Source organism: Cyanistes caeruleus, unplaced genomic scaffold (genome assembly GCF_971803275.1).
Source record: "Cyanistes caeruleus unplaced genomic scaffold, bCyaCae1.hap1.1 HAP1_SCAFFOLD_175, whole genome shotgun sequence".
NCBI lineage: Eukaryota > Metazoa > Chordata > Aves > Passeriformes > Paridae > Cyanistes > Cyanistes caeruleus.
Genome location: NW_028255963.1, coordinates 78203 through 100095, shown reverse-complemented (window position 1 = coordinate 100095; position 21893 = coordinate 78203). Strand labels below are relative to the sequence as shown.

At 49.9% G+C, this 21893-nt stretch overlaps 2 long non-coding RNA genes across 2 annotated transcripts in view; both read left to right on the top strand.

Annotated features, from left to right (window-relative positions):
- Window positions 1-12899, top strand: part of LOC147645770 (uncharacterized) — a 103720-nt gene extending 90821 nt beyond the window's left edge. The window contains exons 9-11 of the long non-coding RNA XR_015282163.1: window positions 10023-10526; window positions 10638-10871; window positions 11164-12899. This is a non-coding gene — a long non-coding RNA (uncharacterized LOC147645770). The remainder of the gene's footprint in view (window positions 1-10022; window positions 10527-10637; window positions 10872-11163) is intronic.
- Window positions 12900-16174: 3275 nt separating this feature from the next.
- LOC147645769 (uncharacterized) overlaps window positions 16175-21893 on the top strand; it is a 64517-nt gene continuing 58798 nt past the window's right edge. Inside the window, exons 1-3 of the long non-coding RNA XR_015282164.1 lie at window positions 16175-16831; window positions 16943-17176; window positions 17469-19277. This is a non-coding gene — a long non-coding RNA (uncharacterized LOC147645769). The remainder of the gene's footprint in view (window positions 16832-16942; window positions 17177-17468; window positions 19278-21893) is intronic.

Here is a 21893-nt window from a genome sequence, read left to right as displayed (position 1 = left end):
CGCCTTGAAAAGGGTAAGAATAACAATAATATTATCTGTGTGTTGTGCACACTTAAACATCTGCTGTTTAATAGATAAAGAATACTCAGAATTTTTTAGTTGCCATAGACAAACAGCCTGACTCTTTGTGATCTACAAAGAGAAGATCCTACTTAGCATCCTAGTGCATGCATCACAAAATTTAAAGATACTCTAGTATAAATCTCTGTGAAGTCTCATAAAAGTTTTTCGGTCATTCCAGGAAAACAATTGATACTTACTCTTCTTGCCTAATTCTGTTGAAACTTTATTTTATTCAGTCATAGGTAGATTCTCTTAGTGAAACCGGGTGTCCAAAGCACATTGGAAAACATTTGCTAAATAGGATTAGTGGGGAGCTGAATTATATTTCCATTTCATGTGACTTAGTACTTCATTATAATTTTGTTTTTCCCCTCAGATACGATACGGATCACTAAAATACAGAGTAAAGAAGAGACCCGTTGTATACTTTTAAGTGTACTGCACAATTCCTGCAAGAGAAACTTCTGTAATATAGTAACTTGAATTCAAGTGTTAAAGATCTGTGTACAATGCCTAGAATGAGTCTGTATGAACAGATATGGTAGGACTTGGTTTTGTGAGCCCAAGTGATCAGATAAAGTATTACTCTGTTTTTCTATAATTGTGTCATGTTTAGATTTAAATCTGGACAAGTTACAGCATGGATTTCAGCACTCCTTAAATAGGAGTAAAATAAGTAATAGGAAATACTCCTTTGCCAGAGGTATTGAACAGATTGAAATAATTGCAAATCAAATTGAATTAAGAGAAGCTGTAAGTATGTAGAGCTTGTGAAAATTGAACCATAGTGTCCCCAAGTTTACACTGAAAGATAAATATACTTGAAATATTTTTCTGAACTACAATTCCTGAAAAGGCCTATGTGTAATTTTTAAATGTACAGTTTAAAGGACAGTGGGTGATGGAGGGAAAGGAAAAGGAAAGATGAGGTAGGTAAGATACATCCTTAACTTCATCATTTTGTGTCATATTGTCAAGCTTAGCAAACTGGGGTACATACAGCACTTTATGCAAAACTGTATAGTTTTGCACACTTAATGATTTACAACTGCACGTCATTTTAGTGAGTTGCTACATAGGCTAGAGTTACAGTTTGAATGCCAGCAATTCTTGTATTTCATGATATTTTTAAAATTCATCTTGATTCCTTAAGTACACTTAGGATGCTGTAGATATCTGCTACTAATGATATTATCAGGTGCCTTTCTATGTATTACTGGGCTGTGTAGGATTTGTGGTTTTGGGGCTTTTTTTTTTTTTTTTTTTGTTTGTGGGTTCTTTTGTTCGTGTCTGTCTTCCTCCATCTAAAGAGATAGAACATGATTTAAGACAGATTTTGGTTAAAATTGTGGTAAGTAAAACATGTAGCAATTCCAGTGATGCACCTCAGGGATCGAAGGAGACTCGCCTCTTGAGCTCACCTTCTCCGAACTGCTGCGAACTTGCTCTTAATGCAAGCGGAAAGCTTTTGGACAGAATTTGGCGAGGAGAACGAGTGACAGGACAGCACATGTTTGTGCAGTATACCCCTGCCACTGATGTAAGCACGAATTTGCAGCACCCTATGCCACCCATGGTGTGACAGGTTTCTGTGCTGCGCAGGGCATTTCTCTGCATCTGGGAGTAAAAGGGAATGTTCAACTATTGTCGCAGAGAGCAGCAACAGCAGTAGGGAGCAGCAGAAGGAAGTAGTGATCTTACTTCTTCCACACGACAACTAGCTACTAATCAGCAAACTTGCGAGTGGCAGCTGCTTTCATCTTGCAGTCTGAAAGTCTCGCGCACCAGATGCCTTTTAAACACCTTCCTTATTCGCTTGCCCGCAGCGCTCGCGCTTCCCACCGTCCGCGCGCTGACCGGCAACGTCCCACAGACACACATGGTACTTTGGCCGGTTGCCAAGAGTCCTGAAAAGCGGCTTCTGCCGAAGGATGCTCGCCTCTTACGTTTACTTTCTCCGAACTCTAGAATCGAGGCTTCTGCCTTTCTTGCTCTTAATGCAAGCGGAAAGCTTTTGCACAGCTTCCGGCAAAGAGAACGCGTGACAGGACAGCATATGTTTGTGCAGCTTACCCCTGCCACTTACACAAGCACGGATTTGCAACAACCTATGCCACCCATGGTGTGACAGCTTTCTGTGCTGCGCAGGGCATTTCTCTGCATCTGGAAGTAAAGGGAAAGAGCAATTGTTGTCGCAGAGAGCAGCAACAGCAGTAGGGTGCAGCAGAAAGAAGTAGTGATCTTACCTCGTCCACAAGACAACTAGCAACTAATTAACAAGCGGCCGACTGGCAGTTACATTCCACTTGCAGTCTAAAAGTCTCGGCGCCAGATACCTGTTAAACATGTTTCTTATTCGCTTGCCTGCCGCGCTCGCGCTTTCCACCGCCCGCGCGCTGACCGGATCTCTCTCTCAGACACACATGGTATTTCGGCCGGTTGCCAAGAACTCCGGAAAGCAGCTTCTGCCGAAGGAGGCTCGCCTCCTGCGGTTACCTTCTGAGACTTGCGGAGTCGCGGCTTCTGCCTTTCTTGCACTTAATGCAAACGGAAAGCTTTTGCACAGAGTTTGGCGAGGAGAACGAGTGACAGGACAGCACATGTTTGTGCAGTATACCCCTGCCACTGATGTAAGCACGAATTTGCAGCACGCTATGCCACTCGTGGTGTGACAGGTTTCTGTGCTGCGCAGGGCATTTCTCTGCATCTGGGAGTAAATGGAAAGCGCAATTGTTGTCGCAGAGAGCAGCAACAGCAGTAGGGAGCAGCAGAAGGAAGCCGAAACAGTACTTCTTGCACACGACAACTTAGCGACTACTCAGCAAGCGTGCGAGTAGCAGCTGCTTTCCAATTGCAGTCTGAAAGTCTCGCGCACCAGATGCCTTTTAAACACCTTCCTTATTCGCCTGCCCGCAGCGCTCGCGCTTTCCACCGCCCGCGCGCTGACCGGCACTCTCTCTCAGACACACATGGTATTTCGGCCGGTTGCCAAGAACTCCGGAAAGCAGTTTCTGCCGAAGGAGGCTCGCCTGTTCCCGTTACCTTCTGCGAACTGCGGAGTCGCGGCTTCTGCCTTTCTTGCTCTTAATGCAAGCGGAAAGCTTTTGCACAGAATTTGGCGAGGAGAACGAGTGACAGGACAGCACATGTTTGTGCAGTATACCCCTGCCACTGATGTAAGCACGAATTTTCAGCACCCTATGCCACCCATGGTGTGACAGGTTTCTGTGCTGCGCAGGGCATTTCTCTGCAGCTTGGAGTAAAAGGGAATGTTCAACTATTGTCGCAGAGAGCAACAACAGCAGTAGGGAGCAGCAGAAGGAAGTAGTGATCTTACTTCTTCCACACGACAACTAGCTACTAATCAGCAAGCGTGCGAGTGGCAGCTGCTTTCCACTTGCAGTCTGAAAGTCTCGCGCACCAGATGCCTTTTAAACACCTTCCTTATTCGCCTGCCCGCAGCGCTCGCGCTTTCCACCGCCCGCGCGCTGACCGGCACTCTCTCTCAGACACACATGGTATTTCGGCCGGTTGCCAAGAACTCCGGAAAGCGGCTTCTGCCGAAGGAGGCTCGCCTCTTGCGGTTACCCTCTCCGAACTCCGGAATCGAGGCTTCTGCCTTTCTTGTTCTTAATGCAAGCGGAAAGCTTCTGCACTGTGTCTAGCGAGGAGAACGTGTGACAGGACAGCACATGTTTGTGCAGTTTACCCCTGCCACTTACACAAGCACGGATTTGCAACACCCTATGGCACCCATGGTGTGACAGCTTTCTGTGCTGCGCAGGGCACTTCTCTGCATCTGTAAGTAAAACGGAAAGCGAATTGTTGTCGCAGAGAGCAGCAACAGCAGTACGGAGCAGCAGAAGGAAGTAGTGATCTTACCTTTTTCACAAGACAACTACGACTAATTAGCAAACGGGCCACTGGCAGTTACATTCCACTTGCAGTCTGAAAGTTTCGCGCGCCAGATGTCTGTTAAACATGTTTCTTATTCGCTTGCCTGTACCGCTCGCGCTTTCCACCGCCCGCGCGCTGACCGGCAACGTCCCACAGACACAAATAGTACTTTGGCCGGTTGCCAAGACTCCCGAAAAGCGGCTTCTGCCGAAGGATGCTCGCCTCTTGCGCTCACCTTCTCCGAACTGCGGAGTCGCGGCTTCTGCCTTTCTTGCCCTTAATGCAAGCGGAAAGCATCTGCACTGTGTCTAGCGAGGAGAAGGTGTGACAGGACAGCACATGTTTGTGCAGATTACCCCTGCCACTGATGTAAACACGGATTTGCAGCACCCTGTGCCACTCGTGGTGTGACAGGTTTCTGTGCTGCGCAGGGCATTTCTCTGCATCTGGGAGTAAATGGAAAGCGCAATTGTTGTCGCAGAGAGCAGCAACAGCAGTAGGGAGCAGCAGAAGGAAGCCGAAACAGTACTTCTTGCACACGACAACTTAGCGACTACTCAGCAAGCGTGCGAGTAGCAGCTGCTTTCATCTTGCAGTCTGAAAGTCTCGCACACCAGATGCCTTTTAAACACCTTCCTTATTCGCCTGCCCGCAGCGCTCGCGCTTTCACCGTCTGCGCGCTGACCGGCAACTTCCCACAGACACGCATGGTACTTTGGCCGGTTGCCAAGAGTCCCGAAAAGCGGCTTCTGCCGAAGGATGCTCGCCTCTTGCGTTTACTTTCTCCGAACTCTAGAATCGAGGCTTCTGCCTTTCTTGCTCTTAATGCAAGCGGAAAGCTTTTGCACAGCTTCCGGCAAAGAGAACGAGTGACAGGACAGCATATGTTTGTGCAGCTTACCCCTGCCACTTACACAAGCACGGATTTGCAACAACCTATGCCACCCATGGTGTGACAGCTTTCTGTGCTGGGCAGGGCATTTCTCTGCATCTGGAAGTAAAGGGAAAGAGCAATTGTTGTCGCAGAGAGCAGCAACAGCAATAGGGTGCAGCAGAAAGAAGTAGTGATCTTACCTCGTCCACAAGACAACTAGCAACTAATTAACAAGCGGGCGACTGGCAGTTTCATTCCACTTGCAGTCTAAAAGTCTCGGCGCCAGATACCTTTTAAACATGTTTCTTATACGCTTGCCTGCCGCGCTCGCGCTTTCCACCGCCCGCGCGCTGACCGGCACTCTCTCTCAGACACACATGGTATTTCGGCCGGTTGCCAAGAACTCCGGAAAGCAGCTTCTGAAGAAAGGAGGCTCGCCTCCTGCGGTTACCTTCTGAGACTTGCGGAGTCGCGGCTTCTGCCTTTCTTGATCTTAATGCAAGGGGAAAGCTTTTGCACAGAGTTTAGCGAGGAGAACGAGTGACAGGACAGCACATGTTTGTGCAGTATACCCCTGCCACTGATGTAAGCCAGAATTTGCAGCACCCTATGCTACCCATGGTGTGACAGGTTTCTGTGCTGCGCAGGGCATTTCTCTGCATCTGGAAGTAAAGGGAAAGAGCAATTGTTGTCGCAGAGAGCAGCAACAGCAGTAGGGAGCAGCAGAAGGAAGTAGTGATATTACCTCTTCCACAAGACAACTACGACTAATTAGCAAACGAGAGACTGGCAGTTACATTCCTTTTGCAGTCTGAAAGTTTCGCGCGCCAGATGTCTGTTGAACATGTTTCTTATTCGCTTGCCTGCACCGCTCGCGCTTTCCACCGCCCGCGCGCTGACCGGCACTCTCTCTCAGACACGCATGGTATTTCGGCCGGTTGCCAAGAGCTTCGGAAAGCAGCACTGTGTCTAGCGAGGAAAACGTGTGACAGGACAGCACATGTTTGTGCAGTATACCCCTGCCACTGATGTAAGCACGAATTTGCAGCACCCTATGCCACCCATAGTGTGACAGGTTTCTGTGCTGTGCAGGACATTTCTCTGCATCTGGGAGTAAAAGGGAATGTGCAACTATTGTCACAGAGAGTAGCAACAGCAGTAGGGAGCAGCAGAAGGAAGAAGTGATCTTACTCCTTCCACACGACAACTAGCTACTAATCAGCAAGCGTGCGAGTGGCAGCTACGAACCAATTGCAGTCTAAAAGTCTCGCGCACCAGATGCCTTTTAAACACCTTCCTTATTCGCCTGCCCGCAGCGCCCGCGCTCTCCACCGCCCGCGCGCTGACCGGCACTCTCTCTCAGACACACATGGTATTTCGGCCGGTTGCCAAGAACTCCGGAAAGCAGCTTCTGCCGAAGGAGGCTCGCCTCTTGCGGTTACCTTCTGCGAGCTGCGGAGTCGCGGCTTCTGCCTTTCTTGCTCTTAATGCAAGGGGAAAGCTTCAGCACTGTGTTTAGCGAGAAGAACGTGTGACAGGACAGCACATGTTTTTGCAGTATACCCCTGCCACTGACGCAACACGGATTTGCAGCACCCCATGCCACCCATGGTGTGACAGGTTTCTGTGCTGCGCAGGATATTTCTCTGCTTCTGGGAGTAATAGGAAAAGCGAATTCTTGTCGCATAGAGCAGTAACATCAGTAGGGAGCAGCAGAAGGAAGCCGATGCAGAACTTCTTCCACACGAAAACTTAGAGACTACTCAGGAAACGTGTGAGTAGCAGCTACGATCCACTTGCAGTCTAAAGGTTTCGCGCGTCAGATGCCTGTTAAACATGTGTCTTATTCACCTGCCCGTCGCGCTCGCTCTTTCCACCGCCCGCGCGCTGACCGGCACTCTCCCTCAGACACACATGGTACTTTGGCCGGTTGCCAAGAGCTCCGGAAAGCAGCTTCTGCCGTTGGAGGCTCGCCTCTTGCAGTTACCTTCTCCGAACCCCGGAATCGAGTCTTCTGCCTTTCTTGCTTTTAATGCAAGCAGAAAGCTTTTGCACTGCGTCTGGCGAGGAGAAGGTGTGAAAGGGCAGCACATGTTTGTGCAGCTTACCCATGCCACTTACACAAGCACGGATTTGCAGCACCCGATTCCACCCATAGTGTGACTGGTTTCTGTGCTGCGCAGGATATTTCTCTGCTTCTGGGAGTGAAAGGGAAAGCGAATTGTTGTCGCAGAGACCAGCAACAGCAGTAGGGAGCAGCAGAAGGGAGTCGTGATCGTACCTCATCCACAAGACAACGAGTTACTAATCAGCAAACGTGTGAGTGGCAGCTACGTTCCACTTTCAGTCTGAAAGTTTCGTGCGCCTGATGCCTGTTAAACAACTTTTTTATTCGCCTGCCCGCAGCGGTCGCGCTTTTCACCGCCCGCGCGCTGACCGACACGCTCCCTCAGACACACGGTACGTTGGCCGGTTGCAAAGAGCTCCGGAAAGCAGCTTCTGCCGAAGGAGGCTCGCCTCTTGCGGTTACTTTCTCCGAACTGTGGAGTCCCGGCTTCTGCCTTTCTTGCTCTTAATGCAAGAGGAAAACTTTTGCACAGAGTTTGGCGAGGAGAACGAGTGACAGGACAGCACATGTTTGTGCAGTATACCCCTGCCACTGATGTAAGCACGAATTTGCAGCACCCTATGCTACCCATGGTGTGACAGGTTTCTGTGCTGCGCAGGGCATTTCTCTGTATCTTGGAATAAAAGGAAAATCACACTTGTTGTCGCAGAGAACAGCAACAGCAGTAAGGAGCAGCAGATGGACGTAGTGATCTTACTTTTTCCACATGACAATTAGCTACTAATCAGCAAGCGTGAGAGTGGCAGCTACGATCCATTTGCAGTCTAAGAGTCTCGCGCACCAGATGCCTTTTAAACACCTTCCTTGTTCGCCTGCCCGCAGCGCTCGCGTCTTTCACCGCCCGCGCGCTGACCGGCACTCTCTCTCAGACACACATGATACTTTCTTTGGCCAGTTGCCAAGAGCTCCGGAAAGCAGCTTCTGCCGAAGGAGGCTCTCCTCTTGCGGTTACTTTCTCCGAAACGCGTAGTCGCGGCTTCTGCCTTTCATGCTCTTAATGCATGCGGAAACATTTTGCACTGCGTCTGGCGAGGAGAACGTGTGACAGGACAGCACATGTTTGTGCAGCTTACCCGTGCCACTGACAGAAGTACGAATTTGCATTACCCTATCCCACTCATGGTGTGACCGGTTTCTGTGTTGGGCAGGGCATTTCTCTGCATCTGGGATTAAAAGTGATAGCGCAATTTTTGTCGCAGACAGCAGCAACAGCAGTAGGGAGCAGCAGAAGGAAGTCGTGATCTTACCTCGTCCACAGGACAACTAGCGGCTAATTTGCAAGCGTGCGAGTGGCAGTAACATTCCACTTGCAGACTGAAAGTTTCACGCGCCAGATGCCTGTTAAACATGTTTCTTATTAGCTTGCCACAGCGCTCGCGCTTTCCACCGTCCGCGTGCCGACCGGCACTCTTCCACATACACACACGGTTCTTAGGCCGGTTGACAGGAGCTCCGGAGGGCACTTTCTGCCGAAGGAGGATAGCCTCCTTCGGTTAGCTTTTCCGGACTCCGGAATCGCAGCTTTTGCCTTTCCTGTTCTTAATGCAAGCGGAAAAGTTTGCACTGCATCTGGCGAGGAGAATCTGTGACAAGACAGCACATGTTTGTACAGCCCACCCACAGGCCAGCAGAACCTGGCATCTCTGAATGGGTCTTTACATTCTTCCCAGGAAGATGAATGGCAATCACTATTTTGGCAGGGAGGAAAGTGCATCAGCTAGCAATTTGCTGTAGAAAATATGCTTTCTGCTCCTCTCACAGCCAAAACTCCTACCCATTTCTTGGAAGTCCTTCTTAGATAAGGACCGTGTTCAACTGAGTGACAGTGAAGCCAAATGGCAATGCCGCAATCAATTGTCCTGTACACAATCTCCTTCATCCACGTGGAAGGTTACTCACGGGCACACAAGAGGACGGAAGAAACCCAAATGCATCGTTGGACATAATAAAGTCAGACGTGTTGAGGGCTGAAGAAATCTTGCAGAGATATGGAAAGCTGCCCTGAAAACCCAGTTCGGGGAGAGCCTGAGCTCTTTTGTGCTTCTAGGCCTGAAGATGCTCAGCACCTTTCCCAGATGCTCAGCAGGCAGTAGGATTGTGCCTGAATCTGGCTCTGGAAATGCCAGTGCCTCAACTGAGAGCTGTGGCAATGATTTCCATTGCATGGAGAGGGGCCACAGTCCTGCAAGAGTCTTTCAGCAGAGCAAACAGCAGCCTGGAGGGTGGGCAATGCTGCATCTGGACCACTGCATGCTCATCCTTCACCACAATGCAGAGCTGCCATGGATCACTTTTTCCATTTCTGCTGTTGGATATGTTTTGGAGAAGTTGTTCTAGGTGGCTTTGGATGGTGATCCAAGTAGGAAGCAGCCATTCGCCTGCTGTGATATCCTTACAACTAGTCCTAACTTCTCATTGCCTTTGGTTTGATTGGGGGTGTTTTATCTGTTTGTTTGATTGGTTTCTTTGGGTTGGTTTCTTTGTGTTTTTCTCTCTTTTGCTTGGAGTTTCTTTTCCTTTTTTAGAAATGACTGGTGAAGTTGGCACAAGCAAACTCCAGAAAACGTAAAGCAGGCTTGACTTTCCAGAAATTGCTTTTGGCTGGCTTTAGCTGCATTCCCCAGGATCACGATCAGCAGTAGATATTTGCAGGTTTTGCTCTGCATCCTCAGCCTGCCCAGATGTTGTTCAGTGTTTCAGCAGTGGAGAAGACGATGGATATTTTGCTAAACCTCCTTTCAAACAACAAAACTTGGGTTGGCACGACAGAAAAGAAGAGAAGAAAATCTTCGCCAGTTAGAACAGAGCCAGAGTCCCACCATTTCCCCCTCCACTTCTCTTTCTTTTCTACATTTAGAGGTAAAGCTTCCATCTGCAAAAGCTTCCATCTCTCACTTCCTGATGTAGCCATTTGCTAGCCTTTAGCCTTGACTGCCACGCATCGGACTGCTGTCCGTGTGGGGCTGGGGATGCTCAGCCTGGAAAGAGAAGGGGGCTGGCGAGGCCTCCCTGCAGCTCTAGGAAAGATGGGCACAGAGAGGAGAAGCCTTTCAACTGCAGGAGTGAGCTTGAAGTTGGATCTAATGAAGCTGCTCTTTTCCACTCCGGCTGCTGGGCCACTGGCCCAGGCTGTGCACAGAGGCTGGGGATGCTCCATCCTTGGCAACATCCAAGGCCAGCTGGGAGCGGGGCTCTGAGCAACCTATTCTGGGCGAAGATTGCTCCGCTTGGAACAAGATGGTCTTTAGGGTCCCTTCCAAGCCCAAGCACCCAGGGATTCCGTCATTCATTCTACGGTCTCCGTTGTCCTCTTCAGCCTGGGCCTGAACTCCTGGCGGTGATGTCACAGTGCACGCTCCAGCTAGAACTTCCAGCATCCAGCAACGGCCACAACACAACCCTTGGCTCTTTGTGCCAGCACGCTCTTCATTCACCCTGCTCCAAGCCTACCCCTGTCACCTTGTTGCCACCTGCTCCCTGATTCCCCCAGCAGTCCCCAAAGCTCCCCATCGCTTGGATTTTGCTCTCCATCCCTGCAGGATGTGTGCATTTGTTCCAAAAGAGGTATGGTACTATTCCATGGAGGCGGACACCCTGCAGCTGCCTGGCTGGGCTGGAGCTCTGTGGGACAGGGTGGGAAAGGGACCCCACGCTGAAATTTTGCTACCTCTGCAGGCTGGCACAGACGGAGAGGAGGAGACGGACGTCGATACACAGACTGATAGAGAAGAAGCCATGGAAGTGGACGGAGAGGATACTGGAGAGGAAGAGATGGATGTGGATATGTACGAGACAGAGGAAGAGATGGAGGTGGAAACGTAAGATTATATTGAAGAGATGGATATTGATCTAAAAGACAAGGAGGAAGACATGGTCTTGGGATGAAGACCGATGCCAGCAGCAGAACAGGCAGGTGCTCCCCACAGGCAGAGTGGGTCCCCTGCTGCCAGCCTGGGGCCGGGCTGGGCACTCCCTGCTCAGGGACACGCTAGCCCATGCACTGGATTCTGCTGGCCATCCCTGGCCTGGCCTGGGCTTGCTGTGGGCCACACAAGCCCTGTTCCAGTGCCTGGGCCACAGCCCCCAGCCAGGCTCCCTTCTGGCAGCAGAGTCCCACTGGGCCAGTGTCCCAGCCCGGCAGCACATGGAACACCCTTCCGTGCCTGACTGCACTGACCGTGCTACTTGTTTTTCCTTCCAGGACTTAGGGACATCACAGACACAGATGCCACCCTGCTGTACATACGTTTTACAGTTGTTGTGTTCAGGATAGAGGTTTTAGAGTTTGTTTAAGTTGTCTGTAAATACGTTTCATAGAGTTTTGTTAGATCTGTTCTCAGGTAAATAGGTTCTATAGTTTGTTGTTGTTGTTACCAATATTCTTACAGTGTAAATATGTGGTGTAGTTCATTCTTGTTCCTTTTCTTCTACAGATAAACAGTCTTTGATTTTCACACCCCAGTTCTCTTTGCATTTTCTTCGGGCACATTTGCAAAGCTGTGGGTTGTTTCGGGAACAATGCTTGCAGGACTCTAAAAAGAGTATCAAAACCGCTCTGCCACACTCTCAGCTGCTGCTGCTGCCCCAAAAAGCGCTGGCTGGCTTTGCTCACACAATCACAGTTGTGGTGGCATTTCTACCACACCACAGGACAGCGATGTTTTCCCTCTTCTCCTGGAAATACCTACAGCACTTGTGGGTAGCAAGGCAAACATGAGCCTCTTTTAGTGGCCCTTGAAACTGGACATGTGAAATGAGGTACACAAAGCCACAGGCCAGCTGAACCTGGCATCTCTGAATGGGTCTTTACATTCTTCCCAGGAAGATGAATGGCAATCACTATTTTGGCAGGGAGGAAAGTGCATCAGCTAGCAATTTGCTGTAGAAAATGTGCTTTCTGCTCCTCTCACAGCCAAAACTCCTACCCATTTCTTGGAAGTCCTTCTTAGATAAGGACCGTGTTCAACTGAGTGACAGTGAAGCCAAATGGCAATGCCGCAATCAATTGTCCTGTACACAATCTCCTTCATCCACGTGGAAGGTTACTCACGGGCACACAAGAGGACGGAAGAAACCCAAATGCATCGTTGGACATAATAAAGTCAGACGTGTTGAGGGATGAAGAAATCTTGCAGAGATATGGAAAGCTGCCCTGAAAACCCAGTTCGGGGAGAGCCTGAGCTCTTTTGTGCTTCTAGGCCTGAAGATGCTCAGCACCTTTCCCAGATGCTCAGCAGGCAGTAGGATTGTGCCTGAATCTGGCTCTGGAAATGCCAGTGCCTCAACTGAGAGCTGTGGCAATGATTTCCATTGCATGGAGAGGGGCCACAGTCCTGCAAGAGTCTTTCAGCAGAGCAAACAGCAGCCTGGAGGGTGGGCAATGCTGCATCTGGACCACTGCATGCTCATCCTTCACCACAATGCAGAGCTGCCATGGATCACTTTTTCCATTTCTGCTGTTGGATATGTTTTGGAGAAGTTGTTCTAGGTGGCTTTGGATGGTGATCCAAGTAGGAAGCAGCCATTCGCCTGCTGTGATATCCTTACAACTAGTCCTAACTTCTCATTGCCTTTGGTTTGATTGGGGGTGTTTTATCTGTTTGTTTGATTGGTTTCTTTGGGTGGGTTTCTTTGTGTTTTTCTCTGTTTTGCTTGGAGTTTCTTTTCCTTTTTTAGAAATGACTGGTGAAGTTGGCACAACCAAACTCCAGAAAACGTAAAGCAGGCTTGACTTTCCAGAAATTGCTTTTGGCTGGCTTTAGCTGCATTCCCCAGGATCACGATCAGCAGTAGATATTTGCAGGTTTTGCTCTGCATCCTCAGCCTGCCCAGATGTTGTTCAGTGTTTCAGCAGTGGAGAAGACGATGGATATTTTGCTAAACCTCCTTTCAAACAACAAAACTTGGGTTAGCACGACAGAAAAGAAGAAAAGAAAATCTTCGCCAGTTAGAACAGAGCCAGAGTCCCACCATTTCCCCCTTCACTTTTCTTTCTTTTCTACATTTACAGGTAAAGCTTCCATCTGCAAAAGCTTCCATCTCTCACTTCCTGATGTAGCCATTTGCTACCCTTTAGCCTTGACTGCCACGCATCGGACTGCTGTCCGTGTGGGGCTGGGGATGCTCAGCCTGGAAAGAGAAGGGGGCTGGCGAGGCCTCCCTGCAGCTCTAGGAAAGATGGGCACAGAGAGGAGAAGCCTTTCAACTGCAGGAGTGAGCTTGAAGTTGGATCTAATGAAGCTGCTCTTTTCCACTCCGGCTGCTGGGGCACTGGCCCAGGCTGTGCACAGAGGCTGGGGATGCTCCATCCTTGGCAACATCCAAGGCCAGCTGGGAGCGGGGCTCTGAGCAACCTATTCTGGGCGAAGATTGCTCCGCTTGGAACAAGATGGTCTTTAGGGTCCCTTCCAAGCCCAAGCACCCAGGGATTCCATCATTCATTCTACGGTCTCCGTTGTCCACTTCAGCCTGGGCCTGAACTCCTGGCGGTGATGTCACAGTGCACGCTCCAGCTAGAACTTCCAGCATCCAGCAACGGCCACAACACAACCCTTGGCTCTTTGTGCCAGCACGCTCTTCATTCACCCTGCTCCAAGCCTACCCCTGTCACCTTGTTGCCACCTGCTCCCTGATTCCCCCAGCAGTCCCCAAAGCTCCCCATCGCTTGGATTTTGCTCTCCATCCCTGCAGGATGTGTGCATTTGTTCCAAAAGAGGTATGGTACTATTCCATGGAGGCGGACACCCTGCAGCTGCCTGGCTGGGCTGGAGCTCTGTGGGACAGGGTGGGAAAGGGACCCCACGCTGAAATTTTGCTACCTCTGCAGGCTGGCACAGACGGAGAGGAGGAGACGGACGTCGATACACAGACTGATAGAGAAGAAGCCATGGAAGTGGACGGAGAGGATACTGGAGAGCAAGAGATGGATGTGGATATGTACGAGACAGAGGAAGAGATGGAGGTGGAAACGAAAGATTATATTGAAGAGATGGATATTGATCTAAAAGACAAGGAGGAAGACATGGTCTTGGGATGAAGACCGATGCCAGCAGCAGAACAGGCAGGTGCTCCCCACAGGCAGAGTGGGTCCCCTGCTGCCAGCCTGGGGCCGGGCTGGGCACTCCCTGCTCAGGGACACGCTAGCCCATGCACTGGATTCTGCTGGCCATCCCTGGCCTGGCCTGGGCTTGCTGTGGGCCACACAAGCCCTGTTCCAGTGCCTGGGCCACAGCCCCCAGCCAGGCTCCCTTCTGGCAGCAGAGTCCCACTGGGCCAGTGTCCCAGCCCGGCAGCACATGGAACACCCTTCCGTGCCTGACTGCACTGACCGTGCTACTTGTTTTTCCTTCCAGGACTTAGGGACATCACAGACACAGATGCCACCCTGCTGTACATACGTTTTACAGTTGTTGTGTTCAGGATAGAGGTTTTAGAGTTTGTTTAAGTTGTCTGTAAATACGTTTCATAGAGTTTTGTTAGATCTGTTCTCAGGTAAATAGGTTCTATAGTTTGTTGTTGTTGTTACCAATATTCTTACAGTGTAAATATGTGGTGTAGTTCATTCTTGTTCCTTTTCTTCTACAGATAAACAGTCTTTGATTTTCACACCCCAGTTCTCTTTGCATTTTCTTCGGGCACATTTGCAAAGCTGTGGGTTGTTTCGGGAACAATGCTTGCAGGACTCTAAAAAGAGTATCAAAACCGCTCTGCCACACTCTCAGCTGCTGCTGCTGCCCCAAAAAGCGCTGGCTGGCTTTGCTCACACAATCACAGTTGTGGTGGCATTTCTACCACACCACAGGACAGCGATGTTTTCCCTCTTCTCCTGGAAATACCTACAGCACTTGTGGGTAGCAAGGCAAACATGAGCCTCTTTTAGTGGCCCTTGAAACTGGACATGTGAAATGAGGTACACAAAGCCACAGGCCAGCTGAACCTGGCATCTCTGAATGGGTCTTTACATTCTTTCCCAGGAAGATGAATGGCAATCACTATTTTGGCAGGGAGGAAAGTGCATCAGCTAGCAATTTGCTGTAGAAAATGTGCTTTCTGCTCCTCTCACAGCCAAAACTCCTACCCATTTCTTGGAAGTCCTTCTTAGATAAGGACCGTGTTCAACTGAGTGACAGTGAAGCCAAATGGCAATGCCGCAATCAATTGTCCTGTACACAATCTCCTTCATCCACGTGGAAGGTTACTCACGGGCACACAAGAGGACGGAAGAAACCCAAATGCATCGTTGGACATAATAAAGTCAGACGTGTTGAGGGCTGAAGAAATCTTGCAGAGATATGGAAAGCTGCCCTGAAAACCCAGTTCGGGGAGAGCCTGAGCTCTTTTGTGCTTCTAGGCCTGAAGATGCTCAGCAGCTTTCCCAGATGCTCAGCAGGCAGTAGGATTGTGCCTGAATCTGGCTCTGGAAATGCCAGTGCCTCAACTGAGAGCTGTGGCAATGATTTCCATTGCATGGAGAGGGGCCACAGTCCTGCAAGAGTCTTTCAGCAGAGCAAACAGCAGCCTGGAGGGTGGGCAATGCTGCATCTGGACCACTGCATGCTCATCCTTCACCACAATGCAGAGCTGCCATGGATCACTTTTTCCATTTCTGCTGTTGGATATGTTTTGGAGAAGTTGTTCTAGGTGGCTTTGGATGGTGATCCAAGTAGGAAGCAGCCATTCGCCTGCTGTGATATCCTTACAACTAGTCCTAACTTCTCATTGCCTTTGGTTTGATTGGGGGTGTTTTATCTGTTTGTTTGATTGGTTTCTTTGGGTTGGTTTCTTTGTGTTTTTCTCTGTTTTGCTTGGAGTTTCTTTTCCTTTTTTAGAAATGACTGGTGAAGTTGGCACAAGCAAACTCCAGAAAACGTAAAGCAGGCTTGACTTTCCAGAAATTGCTTTTGGCTGGCTTTAGCTGCATTCCCCAGGATCACGATCAGCAGTAGATATTTGCGCAGGTTTTGCTCTGCATCCTCAGCCTGCCCAGATGTTGTTCAGTGTTTCAGCAGTGGAGAAGACGATGGATATTTTGCTAAACCTCCTTTCAAACAACAAAACTTGGGTTAGCACGACAGAAAAGAAGAGAAGAAAATCTTCGCCAGTTAGAACAGAGCCAGAGTCCCACCATTTCCCCCTCCACTTTTCTTTCTTTTCTACATTTAGAGGTAAAGCTTCCATCTGCAAAAGCTTCCATCTCTCACTTCCTGATGTAGCCATTTGCTACCCTTTAGCCTTGACTGCCACGCATCGGACTGCTGTCCGTGTGGGGCTGGGGATGCTCAGCCTGGAAAGAGAAGGGGGCTGGCGAGGCCTCCCTGCAGCTCTAGGAAAGATGGGCACAGAGAGGAGAAGCCTTTCAACTGCAGGAGTGAGCTTGAAGTTGGATCTAATGAAGCTGCTCTTTTCCACTCCGGCTGCTGGGGCACTGGCCCAGGCTGTGCACAGAGGCTGGGGTTGCTCCATCCTTGGCAACATCCAAGGCCAGCTGGGAGCGGGGCTCTGAGCAACCTATTCTGGGCGAAGATTGCTCCGCTTGGAACAAGATGGTCTTTAGGGTCCCTTCCAAGCCCAAGCACCCAGGGATTCCGTCATTCATTCTACGGTCTCCGTTGTCCTCTTCAGCCTGGGCCTGAACTCCTGGCGGTGATGTCACAGTGCACGCTCCAGCTAGAACTTCCAGCATCCAGCAACGGCCACAACACAACCCTTGGCTCTTTGTGCCAGCACGCTCTTCATTCACCCTGCTCCAAGCCTACCCCTGTCACCTTGTTGCCACCTGCTCCCTGATTCCCCCAGCAGTCCCCAAAGCTCCCCATCGCTTGGATTTTGCTCTCCATCCCTGCAGGATGTGTGCATTTGTTCCAAAAGAGGTATGGTACTATTCCATGGAGGCGGACACCCTGCAGCTGCCTGGCTGGGCTGGAGCTCTGTGGGACAGGGTGGGAAAGGGACCCCACGCTGAAATTTTGCTACCTCTGCAGGCTGGCACAGACGGAGAGGAGGAGACGGACGTCGATACACAGACTGATAGAGAAGAAGCCATGGAAGTGGACGGAGAGGATACTGGAGAGCAAGAGATGGATGTGGATATGTACGAGACAGAGGAAGAGATGGAGGTGGAAACGAAAGATTATATTGAAGAGATGGATATTGATCTAAAAGACAAGGAGGAAGACATGGTCTTGGGATGAAGACCGATGCCAGCAGCAGAACAGGCAGGTGCTCCCCACAGGCAGAGTGGGTCCCCTGCTGCCAGCCTGGGGCCGGGCTGGGCACTCCCAGCTCAGGGACACGCTAGCCCATGCACTGGATTCTGCTGGCCATCCCTGGCCTGGCCTGGGCTTGCTGTGGGCCACACAAGCCCTGTTCCAGTGCCTGGGCCACAGCCCCCAGCCAGGCTCCCTTCTGGCAGCAGAGTCCCACTGGGCCAGTGTCCCAGCCCGGCAGCACATGGAACACCCTTCCGTGCCTGACTGCACTGACCGTGCTACTTGTTTTTCCTTCCAGGACTTAGGGACATCACAGACACAGATGCCACCCTGCTGTACATACGTTTTACAGTTGTTGTGTTCAGGATAGAGGTTTTAGAGTTTGTTTAAGTTGTCTGTAAATACGTTTCATAGAGTTTTGTTAGATCTGTTCTCAGGTAAATAGGTTCTATAGTTTGTTGTTGTTGTTACCAATATTCTTACAGTGTAAATATGTGGTGTAGTTCATTCTTGTTCCTTTTCTTCTACAGATAAACAGTCTTTGATTTTCACACCCCAGTTCTCTTTGCATTTTCTTCGGGCACATTTGCAAAGCTGTGGGTTGTTTCGGGAACAATGCTTGCAGGACTCTAAAAAGAGTATCAAAACCGCTCTGCCACACTCTCAGCTGCTGCTGCTGCCCCAAAAAGCGCTGGCTGGCTTTGCTCACACAATCACAGTTGTGGTGGCATTTCTACCACACCACAGGACAGCGATGTTTTCCCTCTTCTCCTGGAAATACCTACAGCACTTGTGGGTAGCAAGGCAAACATGAGCCTCTTTTAGTGGCCCTTGAAACTGGACATGTGAAATGAGGTACACAAAGCCACAGGCCAGCTGAACCTGGCATCTCTGAATGGGTCTTTACATTCTTCCCAGGAAGATGAATGGCAATCACTATTTTGGCAGGGAGGAAAGTGCATCAGCTAGCAATTTGCTGTAGAAAATGTGCTTTCTGCTCCTCTCACAGCCAAAACTCCTACCCATTTCTTGGAAGTCCTTCTTAGATAAGGACCGTGTTCAACTGAGTGACAGTGAAGCCAAATGGCAATGCCGCAATCAATTGTCCTGTACACAATCTCCTTCATCCACGTGGAAGGTTACTCACGGGCACACAAGAGGACGGAAGAAACCCAAATGCATCGTTGGACATAATAAAGTCAGACGTGTTGAGGGATGAAGAAATCTTGCAGAGATATGGAAAGCTGCCCTGAAAACCCAGTTCGGGGAGAGCCTGAGCTCTTTTGTGCTTCTAGGCCTGAAGATGCTCAGCACCTTTCCCAGATGCTCAGCAGGCAGTAGGATTGTGCCTGAATCTGGCTCTGGAAATGCCAGTGCCTCAACTGAGAGCTGTGGCAATGATTTCCATTGCATGGAGAGGGGCCACAGTCCTGCAAGAGTCTTTCAGCAGAGCAAACAGCAGCCTGGAGGGTGGGCAATGCTGCATCTGGACCACTGCATGCTCATCCTTCACCACAATGCAGAGCTGCCATGGATCACTTTTTCCATTTCTGCTGTTGGATATGTTTTGGAGAAGTTGTTCTAGGTGGCTTTGGATGGTGATCCAAGTAGGAAGCAGCCATTCGCCTGCTGTGATATCCTTACAACTAGTCCTAACTTCTCATTGCCTTTGGTTTGATTGGGGGTGTTTTATCTGTTTGTTTGATTGGTTTCTTTGGGTTGGTTTCTTTGTGTTTTTCTCTGTTTTGCTTGGAGTTTCTTTTCCTTTTTTAGAAATGACTGGTGAAGTTGGCACAAGCAAACTCCAGAAAACGTAAAGCAGGCTTGACTTTCCAGAAATTGCTTTTGGCTGGCTTTAGCTGCATTCCCCAGGATCACGATCAGCAGTAGATATTTGCAGGTTTTGCTCTGCATCCTCAGCCTGCCCAGATGTTGTTCAGTGTTTCAGCAGTGGAGAAGACGATGGATATTTTGCTAAACCTCCTTTCAAACAACAAAACTTGGGTTAGCACGACAGAAAAGAAGAAAAGAAAATCTTCGCCAGTTAGAACAGAGCCAGAGTCCCACCATTTCCCCCTCCACTTTTCTTTCTTTTCTACATTTAGAGGTAAAGCTTCCATCTGCAAAAGCTTCCATCTCTCACTTCCTGATGTAGCCATTTGCTACCCTTTAGCCTTGACTGCCACGCATCGGACTGCTGTCCGTGTGGGGCTGGGGATGCTCAGCCTGGAAAGAGAAGGGGGCTGGCGAGGCCTCCCTGCAGCTCTAGGAAAGATGGGCACAGAGAGGAGAAGCCTTTCAACTGCAGGAGTGAGCTTGAAGTTGGATCTAATGAAGCTGCTCTTTTCCACTCCGGCTGCTGGGGCACTGGCCCAGGCTGTGCACAGAGGCTGGGGATGCTCCATCCTTGGCAACATCCAAGGCCAGCTGGGAGCGGGGCTCTGAGCAACCTATTCTGGGCGAAGATTGCTCCGCTTGGAACAAGATGGTCTTTAGGGTCCCTTCCAAGCCCAAGCACCCAGGGATTCCGTCATTCATTCTACGGTCTCCGTTGTCCACTTCAGCCTGGGCCTGAACTCCTGGCGGTGATGTCACATTGCACGCTCCAGCTAGAACTTCCAGCATCCAGCAACGGCCACAACACAACCCTTGGCTCCTTGTGCCAGCACGCTCTTCATTCACCCTGCTCCAAGCCTACCCCTGTCACCTTGTTGCCACCTGCTCCCTGATTCCCCCAGCAGTCCCCAAAGCTCCCCATCGCTTGGATTTTGCTCTCCATCCCTGCAGGATGTCTGCATTTGTTCCAAAAGAGGTATGGTACTATTCCACGGAGACGGACACCCCGCAGCTGCCTGGCTGGGCTGGAGCTCTGTGGGACAGGGTGGGAAATTTTGCTACCTCTGCAGGCTGGCACAGACGGAGAGGAGGAGACGGACGTCGATACACAGACTGATAGAGAAGAAGCCATGGAAGTGGACGGAGAGGATACTGGAGAGCAAGAGATGGATGTGGATATGTAGGAGACAGAGGAAGAGATGGAGGTGGAAACGAAAGATTATATTGAAGAGATGGATATTGATCTAAAAGACAAGGAGGAAGACATGGTCTTGGGATGAAGACCGATGCCAGCAGCAGAACAGGCAGGTGCTCCCCACAGGCAGAGTGGGTCCCCTGCTGCCAGCCTGGGGCCGGGCTGGGCACTTCCTGCTCAGGGACACGCTAGCCCATGCACTGGATTCTGCTGGCCATCCCTGGCCTGGCCTGGGCTTGCTGTGGGCCACACAAGCCCTGTTCCAGTGCCTGGGCCACAGCCCCCAGCCAGGCTCCCTTCTGGCAGCAGAGTCCCACTGGGCCAGTGTCCCAGCCCGGCAGCACATGGAACACCCTTCCGTGCCTGACTGCACTGACCGTGCTACTTGTTTTTCCTTCCAGGACTTAGGGACATCACAGACACAGATGCCACCCTGTTGTACATACGTTTTACAGTTGTTGTGTTCAGGATAGAGGTTTTAGAGTTTGTTTAAGTTGTCTGTAAATACGTTTCATAGAGTTTTGTTAGAGCTGTTCTCAGGTAAATAGGTTCTATAGTTTGTTGTTGTTGTTGTTGTTGTTGTTGTTACCAATATTCTTACAGTGTAAATATGTGGTGTAGTTCATTCTTGTTCCTTTTCTTCTACAGATAAACAGTCTTTGATTTTCACACCCCAGTTCTCTTTGCATTTTCTTCAGGCACATTTGCAATGCTGTGGGTTGTTTCGGGAACAATGCTTGCAGGACTCTAAAAAGAGTATCAAAACCGCTCTGCCACACTCTCAGCTGCTGCTGCTGCCCCAAAAAGCGCTGGCTGGCTTTGCTCACAGAATCACAGTTGTGGTGGCATTTCTACCACACCACAGGACAGCGATGTTTTCCCTCTTCTCCTGGAAATACCTACAGCACTTGTGGGTAGCAAGGCAAACATGAGCCTCTTTTAGTGGCCCTTGAAACTGGACATGTGAAATGAGGTACACAAAGCCACAGGCCAGCTGAACCTGGCATCTCTGAATGGGTCTTTACATTCTTCCCAGGAAGATGAATGGCAATCACTATTTTGGCAGGGAGGAAAGTGCATCAGCTAGCAATTTGCTGTAGAAAATGTGCTTTCTGCTCCTCTCACAGCCAAAACTCCTACCCATTTCTTGGAAGTCCTTCTTAGATAAGGACCGTGTTCAACTGAGTGACAGTGAAGCCAAATGGCAATGCCGCAATCAATTGTCCTGTACACAATCTCCTTCATCCACGTGGAAGGTTACTCACGGGCACACAAGAGGACGGAAGAAACCCAAATGCATCGTTGGACATAATAAAGTCAGACGTGTTGAGGGATGAAGAAATCTTGCAGAGATATGGAAAGCTGCCCTGAAAACCCAGTTCGGGGAGAGCCTGAGCTCTTTTGTGCTTCTAGGCCTGAAGATGCTCAGCACCTTTCCCAGATGCTCAGCAGGCAGTAGGATTGTGCCTGAATCTGGCTCTGGAAATGCCAGTGCCTCAACTGAGAGCTGTGGCAATGATTTCCATTGCATGGAGAGGGGCCACAGTCCTGCAAGAGTCTTTCAGCAGAGCAAACAGCAGCCTGGAGGGTGGGCAATCTGTACCACTGCATGCTCATCCTTCACCACAATGCAGAGCTGCCATGGATCACTTTTTCCATTTCTGCTGTTGGATATGTTTTGGAGAAGTTGTT